Source organism: Cynoglossus semilaevis, chromosome 14 (assembly GCF_000523025.1).
Source record: "Cynoglossus semilaevis isolate Cse_v1.0 chromosome 14, Cse_v1.0, whole genome shotgun sequence".
Lineage (NCBI taxonomy): Eukaryota > Metazoa > Chordata > Actinopteri > Pleuronectiformes > Cynoglossidae > Cynoglossus > Cynoglossus semilaevis.
Window position 1 is genome coordinate 21,567,307 of NC_024320.1, and position 11,082 is coordinate 21,578,388.

General features: G+C 41.1%; 1 long non-coding RNA gene across 1 annotated transcript in view; it reads right to left on the reverse strand.

The window, feature by feature from the left end:
* The window catches only part of LOC107989492 (uncharacterized), a 33,153-nt gene that overhangs the window by 18,234 nt on the left and 3,837 nt on the right, over positions 1-11,082 (reverse strand). Inside the window, exon 2 of the long non-coding RNA XR_001761050.2 lies at positions 9,305-9,392. This is a non-coding gene — a long non-coding RNA (uncharacterized LOC107989492). The remainder of the gene's footprint in view (positions 1-9,304; positions 9,393-11,082) is intronic.

Sequence of the window (11,082 nt, forward strand, 5' to 3'; positions counted from 1 at the left end):
CTTTGGATCTCCTCTCCAGGACTGGGCTCGAGCTTCCCGACCCCCTGGGAACCAAAGCCACAGCGGGCAACCTGAAACCTATGATGTCATCCTCACAGAGTTTGTGCTACCGGCAGTTAGTGAGAAAGTGTACAACAGCCCAAAGTCAACATCACACAATTACTGAGGTTAATTGTATTTACAGTTGAGCAGCTGCGCCAGATTAGGAGGTTCAGTGATAAAAGTACGGCGTCGGTGTGAGGAGACGTGAGACGACTCCAACGACGGCTCCTGAAGAGAAGCTTTTATCTGAAATCCTTTTTTTTTTTTACTGAAGACTAATTCAGATCAGAAACAACAACAAAAGCTAATCACTGAGCGCCGTGGTCCAGGACAGGACAGGACAGGACAGGACACTCCCTGGACAGTTGACCAGTCAATAACACAGACCAATATAGAGACAAACAACCATTAACACTCACACACTATATCTATTTTGTCACCACAGAGTGAAGAACAACCGACTCCCAGACTGCACGTTCTTGAACTGACCCTCGGGTCTGCAACCTGAGGCTCCTGCGCCACATCTTTAACCTTCTTTGCCTCGACGCTGTGCTAGCTCAAAATTAATATTTGTGAATGAACCGAATAAACACAACTGTAATATATACAACTATGATTGATGCATCAGATTTTAGTAGAAATGACATGCAGTTTTAAAGTTTTACAAAAACCAAGTTTAAACAAACTTTACACAAAATGTGCTTGCTTGCTAACAGCAAAACAACATTGTTTTTATTAACAATTAACAGTCAAATATTCATTTGTTCCAATGTTAGTATCGTTCCTTTGTATTGTGATACCAAATATTCATTTGTTCCAATGTTAGTAACTTGATGAAGAAAATTCCATATATATCGTCACACCTATAGGATCACAATATCGTATCGTTCCTTTGTATCGTGATATGTATTGTATCACGAGATCGTTGCTAAAACACACCCTTAGCAGGGGTGTGTGTATTTTTAATTAAAGTGTACCACCTTAAATCCTACCCTCTACTAAATGTGGAGATTAACAGTACTAGCCTATATATTTGTTTCAGTGTGTAAATAAAAAATTGATACTTTGTAAGTTTTAACCTGCAACTTTTCTTAATAATAATAAAAAAAACAAAAAAACAAGGAAAGACGAATCCATGGATCTCCTTCAACTAACAGGTTCTTAATGCAATCATCGTTCACTTTGTACCGTAACTGCATTGTGTTGTACTTCAGAGAGGCTGAAGTTTGGAGGGAACAGGATGTGGCGAGTCAACAGAGCAACAGTGTGATGAATATCAAATTAATGTAAACCATAAACTCATAAACTGGTGCCATAGATCTGGACCAGCAAATCGAACACCAGTGACTTCACAATTATCATTAAAAAGGACCAAATGAAAGAAATGTGCTGCGATGTCACACAGCTGATTTACGGACGCTGTTTTCAGAGGTTCATGGAGTTCTCACATCTTAACCCCCTTTGTTTGTTCCTCCTCGTTGACACATCTCTCATCTGTGACTCTCTATCTGCCACATGTGTCTGACTGGACCATTGATGCTACTCTTAAAACAGCGTCAACAAATGCTGTGTTTTTAATGGTTATTATCGGTCGGATGATATTAGCATAATTATGTAATATCTGAAAGAATCGTTATCAATTTTTCCTACGATAATGAAAACCTGAAATGATGTGTGCCCTAAAAATAGTTACATGAAAACCTGAAATGATGTGTGCCCTATAAACAGTTCTGGGGGAAAATGGCTGTATATGAAGATGAAATCCACTAGATGGCAGCATTCCAGCTCATTTTATTAATGTATTTTGTTTATCAGTGGATTATATGCAGATTGCTGGTGCCAGCAACTCATACAGTGGTTTGTACAGACAAAAAAATAAATATTACCAGGCCCTTAATAGTATTTCAATTGGGGGGGGGTACATACTGGTATGGAAATTAAGTGTTTGGACAATATCAGCATAACAGATATTGGCAAAAAGTTCATATCTGACATCCCTACGCTTTACTTTTTTTTAGTTTTTTTCTGTGGGGTCAACTCCTTGGCATTGCCGACGTTGCCCCTGGTTACCCTCTGTTTCACGATTGCCTCACTCTGAATGACTCCAGTTTACCTAAACGGCACGAAGGGGAAATATCAAACAGTGAGTCACTCAGCAGCCAATACTGAACAGTTCCTGAAAATGAGCGATGAAATGTTACCATGTGTTGATCGTTAATGAAAGGACGTCAGAAGAAGAAGATTTTTGCACAGGCACTGATTCCTAAAATGTTTCAGCCTGAATGAGAAGTGAATACCGTGGCAGAAATGTCAGAGTGATGCTCTCCAGACTGTTTATCACTGCAGTGTTGGCCTTCCTGATAGAAAATGTGTGCAGGCATGTCAACAGCTGTGGGAAACAATTATAGCCTCATTATACTTTGTTTATGATTTCGTCTCCCATGGTCCTTTGCCCGCTCCGTGTCGTCACAACTGTTTATTTGCCGATGATAGTGCGGAGCAGGAAGCACTGACCGCTGGGTGAGGACTCACTCAAACGCTACTGTCAAAGGTCATACAGCGCAAAGCTGTAGGGCAGGGGCGTCAAACATACGGCCGGCGGGCCAAAACCAACCCGTTGGGGGGGTTCAATCTGGCCCACTTGAATATGAAGATTTTATAACAAACTTGTAGCTTTGAACAGACTGAATTTTTAGGGTTGTAACAATTCCTTTCGTCCACTCTCTTGCGGAAACCTAGCTAAAGTTAGCACATTTAAACTAAAATAAAGCCAAAAAGTCGGACATTATCCCAGCATCCATAAAGGTCAGAGGTCAGTTGAAGCCAAACATGTACACACATACAATAGTTAGTAAAATACTGCAAGACAACGGGTTAATGCTAAACTTATAATTCGTTAAAAGTTGTTTTCGTTTCCCCAAAATAAGCAAAATTAAGTTTAAAATATAGCTTAAAAAAAGCCTGGGAAGTTTTTTTTATTATTATTATTTTTTTTTTACTCACACTGCTGGGTGTATCCGAGGAATTAAAAAAAAATGATATTTTCCAACCAGTCAGCAACTCATACAAATTTGGACCATATAGAACCTGTCCGTGTCCTGGAATTGACCCTGCGACCACAGTTTGGCTGTAGACGTTCTAAAAGATAGGGTTTCTAGACCTGGGTCACACAAAAGTCATTCTTTAGCATGACATGAACGTGTTCTCTGACTGGACGGCCCTGAGATCAAAGTCTGACAGACTCCCTGATGATGGTTCCTCCTCTGGGTCCGGTGTCAGGATCAGAGGGTGCAGCCATGGACGGGACCGACTCAGCTAAAGCAGCCATGTCACATTAATTATCAATGCCAGATCTATTGCAAGGGCACATGAATCCACGTGTATGTGTAACACACTGACCAGGAGGGGGAGCGCAGACAGCTGTGCTGTCATTCTGTGTCTAATGCAGACCGACAGCGGGTGAAGAAACGATTGGACGCAGTGAGACGTGGACTGGACAGCAGGGAGGCTGAGAACATGAAGACGTTGATGGACTGAGTTCTGGATCTGATGACAAGACAAACGCAGCCCACTTGGGTTCCTGTGGTCACGTTTCAAACTCAAGGGCTTTTCCAAGTCCAAGTCCAATAAACACAGACACGACGTCCATGTGAGATCCACATGAGGAACTGCTGTCCTCGAACCACAGATGGACGAATCAGGTCTGCAGATCAGGATCAAGATGTTTTCAATGTCTCTCCACATCATTTCCCTTCGTACCAAAAATGTACCGAACTGTGATGTCAACATCAGGGGGCGTACTTCCACAGATGACTGCGAACCACACAGTGTAATCACAGCTACTATGTTCAATACCAGGCTCTGAACCTTGAATGAGCTAGCTAACAGTAGCTAACTCGGCGTCTAGTGCAGAGGTGTGAAACTCATTTTGGTTCACGGACCAAATACAACCTCATTAGATACAGTACAAATAACAGTAAGTCAATGTTTGTTTCCTTTGTTTTCATGCAAAGATGTAAAGGTATATTAGATATTTATTATAATTATTTTTCATTTATTTATTCATTTATATTTAATAAAATATAATTTTACAAAAAATATATCCAGGACTGTTTTGTTTGACGTGTTCTTCAAAATTCATCAAGCGGGCCTGACTGGACACCCTAGAGGGCCGATTTTGGCCTGTGGTCCATATGTTTGACACTCATGGTCCAATGTCTGAACTAGCAGCGACAATTTTAACATTTAGGCAAAACTGTAGGCTGAACGGAGACAGTTCACGTTCCTTCATCTTAACTGCTTGGGTTCAAATTTACTGCTTTGTCGATCAAACAGGAAGTGAAACATATGCCCCTTTATTTGTTACACATTTTGTAATTAATTAATGAAGTCCAAGCCCTTCAAACGTTTTTGAGCCAGATCCACAAAAATATTCAAGTTTTTTTAATACATTTTTAGACCGTGTACCAACCTCTCTGGAATTCAGGTTTATTAAAGACCCTCACCGTTATCTTTCTTTACATGTTTGTCTCACACACACACACACACACACACACATACCTGGTGTGTCATTCCAGACATGTTTTCACAGACACAGTCAGATCTCATAAGACCGACCCTGGGGGTGTGGGGGGTGGGTTTCATCCTCCACCCTGCCCTTATATCCCCATACATCCCAGGACCCCCACCACAGCCCCCGTTCTCCTGGTTGAGAAAGTTCAATTTTGAAGAGACTAAACTCCTGCCTGTCCTCAGGACAGTCCGTCTCCCTCGGTCTTCGCTCTGTTTTGCCTGGTTTAGACCGATTTTCTGCCTGCGGTTATAATGTTACCAGGAGTCTGTCAAGGCACCATGGGAATATTCCCACGACGCGCTCACGTAGATGGTTTTCATGATGAAAACCAATACTGGGGCTGACCTGCAGTACATTATCACTGCCGACAAGCAGTATCGACAAAATAATTAATTTTAATCTGTCGTCAATGCCGGGCTGTGCAATCATCAATCAGACTTCAACGATTTGGATCAAAACCAAAAAAACAACAAAGCAGAAACGAACAGGACTTAGAACAGAAGAGAGACCAGACCCTTGTCCAACAAAACCAAGGACTTCACTGCACCTAAACCTGTTCACATTAGTGCATGTATTTTTGTAGCTCGGGATGAGTGCATGTATGTGCATATATATAGACATACACATACATATATATTCATATATATATATACTGTATATATATAAATAGATATATATATAAATAGATATATATATACTTACACGCATGTGTATGTATTATATATATACAAATACATGTATATATATACACACATATACATATATGTATGTGGATATATGTATATACATATATGTATGTACATACTGTATATATGTACATACATATATGTATACATATAGGTATATATGTATGTATATATATAAGCATATATATGTACATATATGTATATATATGTATGTACATATATATGTATGTACATATCTATGTATATATGTGTCTGTATGTGCTGTGCTTTTTTATTTCCACTTTCTTTGCTCACTTCTTCTCCCCCTTCACTCTCACCCACGTGTTCTCCCACGGAACAGTCCACCCAAGGTCACTAACTGCTTAATTTGCTCTGCTTTTCCAAACAAAACAAAAATTTAAACAAACCCGGGTTGTCAAAGCAGGGGGCGGGGGTCGGAGGGGGGAGCACACCCAGCATCTGGACCACTGTGTGTTCAGAGCTGATCGTTGTTCTTCAAGGTAGAAAAAAAATCATTCAAACATTTTTCTGTTTCTGTAGAGCAGTTGTGAGTTGGACGTTTGGTCTAATTTGGTCCTTATCATTCCAGTTGTTGCTCATTAGACCTGAACGGTGGAGTGGTGACTTCAGCTGAACAGTTTGATTCGAAGGGAACCCAGAGAACGGACGTTACACAACAACAGATGGAGAAAACAAGAAGCTGCTGTTCATTAACATGCATGCACGAACACTAACCGACACACACACACGCACCTCATAAAATGTCAGGGAGTCAGTGCACTCTCTAAAACAGATGTGAAGAGCGAGAAGGTCAAACAACGACAACGTCATAAACTGAGAAAAAAAAAAAAAGAAGTTGACAAAAAGACTCCGTTTGTTTTTCCTTTCATCCTAAGACTTTTCTTTTCCCTCACAGCTGCAGGGAGTGAGAGGACGATCAGCTGATGGAGACGCAGCGTCTTCAGTATCAGACAGAGGAGACTGAGACTGATTCAGACAGAGATGGACACCTGCATTTAGAGACGCTAGATAGCTTTAGCCAATGGCTATCTATTAGCTATTTTGTTGCAACTATATATATATTAGTTTGTTTGTTTTTTATCTGTTGTTTCCTGAATTTGCTAACGGTATTAGCTTGTATTCATTTCTCTAATATCTTATCTGTTGTTTCCTGAATTTGCTAACAGTATTAGCTTGTATTCACCTAATATTTGTTCACAGTATAGAGTTCAACTTCAATTTTTGCTAGTGATAATTTATTTTTTTGCGATTGCCATTAACACTTTTAGCGCACGCCAAAATATTTTTTGTAGATATTAGGCTATCGTTGATGCTTTATTTATGGTCATCCTAAAGCTATTTTGTATGTTATTTTTTAGTTAATTATATTATTATTTTTGGCTAATTAAAAGCTGTTTTTAGGGCTAGTGTTTAGCAATTTCACGAGTAAAGACTTAGTCTCACTTTTAATGACCATAATATGTTTTGACTTCCTCCTGCCGACTACTCCCTTTATGTTATTCAACAGTCCACCGTGTATCTTTAACTTAGCCTAATTAGTCAAAACATTTTCTCAGCTAACTATTAGCTTTATGACGACGTCCTAGTCATTCCACTGCAAAGTTTCCCTTTAACTTAAGATTAAAAAAAAAACATTTGTAAAAATCTGTTCAATAAACCGAATCATTAAAAAATAAAACTGTAAACTCCGTGTTTTGGCAAATGACAAACCAAACATTTACATTCAGTTTGTGTATTTTCCAAACTCGGCTGCAGTTTCCCTCCTCTGATGCCTAAATCCTAATCTGTGTACTCTGGCAGGTCAGTACTCACTGGTACTTGTATGCAGCCATTCATGTAGGACTGCAGCTCTGCATGTGCAGTGAGGTGGAGGTAATTACCAGCTGGGTCTGCTCTCAAACACCTGCAACAACAAACGTGGCCGTGGCAGGTTAGCTCACCGCGACTCCTTCTCTTTTTACTGAAACCCGATCCTGGAGTTCACAGCCGTGAGTCCAGGGGTCGGGGTCTTTATGTGGAGACAGAGGGGGACTGGGGGAATGATGCTGCAGGTCTTCATCTTTCTGAGATACTTTTTTTTTTTGCCACCTCATCATTCAAACTCAGCTCCAAACCGATGTTTTCATGAAACTCCATCTCTTTCCTTTCACCTCTAACAAAGCAGCTGACGCGGTGGCTGAGGCGTGTCACACCAGCACCTACCACTGTATATCACCTATTGAGAAGCTCCGACTATTAGTAACACAACACGCCTGCCGGAGCGCAGTGATCTGATCTGAGCTGCGAGAGGGCGGGGCCAAAAATAAACAGAAAGAAAAAAAAAATTCCGAAATGTCAAAGGAGGAAAATTTGGCAGAAAAAAAAAACGGTGACAACTGTTTGCCAAAAAACGCAAACTGTTCTAACAAAGAATAACAGATGTCACGAGATGAAAGGACCCGCCCACCAGGGGGAGTGACAGGTAGACGGGAAATCGGAGCTGAAAACTGCAGCTGGAGAACGGACGTTCGTGCTACAGTCGCGGTCACAGAGTGACTCATCTGTTGTTTACTGTAGAAATTCAGTTAATCCAAAATTAAACGTTCCTTTGAGTCGGTGTCGATGCGGCCGCGTCACCTGTCACCTGGTACGGCGAGGTGTGTGTGTTTGTACTGCACGTACGTCACAATAGATGCCAAGGTACACACACCGCAGCGTCTGATGTTTCGGTGGAGAGACGGCGGACTTCCATGTGACCCGTGTAGCCAATAATGGAGTTTGTGTCCAAGTGTTTCCAAAACGAGAGGGAGATTTTCTCAGAGCCCATGAAAAGTTCATGGGTTCTAAAGCCCTGAGTGCTGAAGTTTCAGAAAACGTTCATGAAAAGTCTGTTCTTTTCAGCTGCTGCGTTCATATATTCAACACTTTCAGTCCCAGAACCTCGGAACTGATGTCTCAGGAAACGGTTCCAAATGGTGGATTTTTTTATATTTTCCATACATTATGTTATTCCTGCACCAACAGTTTGGACTCAGAGCTCAACCACCGTGATGATGTTCAAAACTCCCCAGGTCACAAACACAGGTTCACAGTCCCATAACGCAGCACGATTATTCACGATAATGAGGTTTATAATGAGGATTCCCTGGTTCTTAATACAATACACAAAGCCTCCTCTCTCTCCCCTCTCTCCCCTCTCCTCCCCCTCTCTCCCTCATCTCTGCCTGTTCCAGAACGCAGACTGAAGGTGAGTTTCCAGTTACGACGTTTCCAAGAATTAAGGACCATGTCAGGACATTCATTCATTAGTACCAGAAGAATCAGAGGCCGAATTAAAGAACTGGGAAAAACAAAATAGAGCCTTTTTTGAGAATATACAAAAATGATTGGTTTTGCGGTTGCAGCGAACGACCTGATTGGTCAACCTGAGACAGCTCTTTGTTTCATCATTTCGTCATTTTTCTCTCTAACAGTTTGTCTTTGTGTAAGTTTTGTAAATGTGTGATCAAAAACAAGCTAAAGGCTAGTTAGCATTAGCAGAGGAAGTGAGGCCAAGGAGGGTTAAGGCTTTATGTAAAACACTGACAGCTACAGGTATGAATTAGTTCATACTAATACATACATGTCATACAACACTGACAGCTACAGGTATGAATTAGGGATGTTCAATATTAACTATTTGTCGTTACTTGAAATGCTGATACTCTCCAAATACTTAATATCCGATTCCGATATCAACCGATACTAATATAGCGGCCAATGCTGCCATCTAGTGATTTTCATTTTCATATAAAGCAGTTTTTTCTCAGGCATTGCATTATTGGGTTTTCAATATCGGAACAAAAACCAATAGTACATAATTATGATAATATTGGTCGGCCGATATTATTGGTTATTCCTAGTGTGTACTTCTGTCGTCATACTGTATACCCTGGTACTGTTTGTTGCACAATCAAGTTCTTCTTACGTAAACTATGAAGACGATTAAAAAAGGCAGACTTACCATAGACATCCATGTAAACCAGATCACTGCAGCATCCTGGTCCCTCTGACCCGGGGTCAGCGCACGGGCTCACAGGTGAGTTTTGATTCTGTGGGTAAAAAAAAAGTCATTTTACAATCTGGATTTCATCTAGACAAGACGTTGGATGGACGCAAGTTATGAATAAATACAAAAGATAAGGGATGTCAGATAATGTCGGGCTCAATATTTTTATAATTATGTAATATCTGTAAGAACTGTTATTGTTTTTCCTCCGATAATGAAAACCTGAAAACGCAATGCCTGCTTTTCACCACTTGATGTGTGACCTAAAACAGTTTTAGGGAAAAACGGCTGTATATGAAAGTAAAAGTCACTAGATGGCAGCATTACAGCTCATTTTTTTATCTTTTTTAATAATCAGTGGATTGTATACAGAATGGTCCCAGCAACTCATACAGTGGTTTGGACAGAAATAAATATTACCAGGCCTATCAGAAATTAAGTGTATCAGCATATCAGATATCAACAAATAGCTAATATTGGACATCCCTACCAAAGATTTTTTTAAACCCAATCACGAACTCTCAGGAAAACAAAAATTATTTTTACAGAAAAAAAAAAAAAAACGTTGATAAAACATCCTCAAAAATTATTTTTATAGAAAAAAAAAACTGATAAAACATCCCCCTCTAACTGTGAGCCAACATTATATCAACACAGTAACACATCTGGGGAGTGTTGGCTCACCGGCTCCCCCTCTCAGGTGACACTGGGTGGTCCGGCTGCTCGACCTCTTATTAATAAAACCACTGCATAACGGCACGTTCAGTTCCAGACGGTTCGTACGACGAGCGTGCGTTTGTAACGATCTGTGTTTGATGACGTTCCCGCGCTGCCATAATATTTGTTTGGATGTATTCATCGCCTTTTCGGTAAATCCTTCTGCTTTTCGTTACTTTGTTACACACACACACACACACACTCGCGCACAGCTGTGTTTTATTTCCCAGGATTCTGCTGCAGCTACAGTGTGAAGTTAACGCACGGATTCTTCACATTCTTAACCAGAGTCACTGACTCTGACCGGTGCNGTTAGTGTGTGTGTGTGTGTCACAGCTCTCAGAAAGACCGTGTGTTGGAGCCGAGTCGGCACATTCAGCTGTTTACGACGGCTCCTGTAGGGGCCGCTCCGCTGCTTCATGTCAAAGGAATGTCAATTAAATGACGCAGTGCAGAAATAAACTGTGAAAATATTCACTGACCTCACCGCGGAGCAGGGCTTCCCAGACGTTCTCCAACGGGGAACAGACTTGATTTGAGGTCAATAAATAAATAAATTAATTAAATTAAATAAACTTAGTGTCCATTGTTCGTCCTAGTTAGTCATAAAATATAGTTATCGTATTCCGTAGGCGACTACTACGCTGCGTGACGTTGACAGAAGCTTCAAGACAGCAGTGTTAAACATATGGCCCGCGGGCAAAAAATGGCCCACTGGGTTGTTCAATCCGGCCGTTTGATAAATTTGCACTCCCACCCCTGGGGAAAATGACTTTGCCCCCCCACACACACACACACTCAGGACCAGGGACGCTGATCCGGTTCACATCCGGCTCTCCAGTCTGACGTCGAGACCAGAACCTGGTCCGGGGTCTGGACAGTGGAGAGAACTCCAGTTTCCAGTATCATGTCTGTGGTTCGTTTTACACGGCCGTCCAGGTCTTCAGCAGAGAGTCAATTAGCTCGGCACTCTGGAGGTAGATTGCAGCGGAGAGAGCATTACCCACCCACCCCCC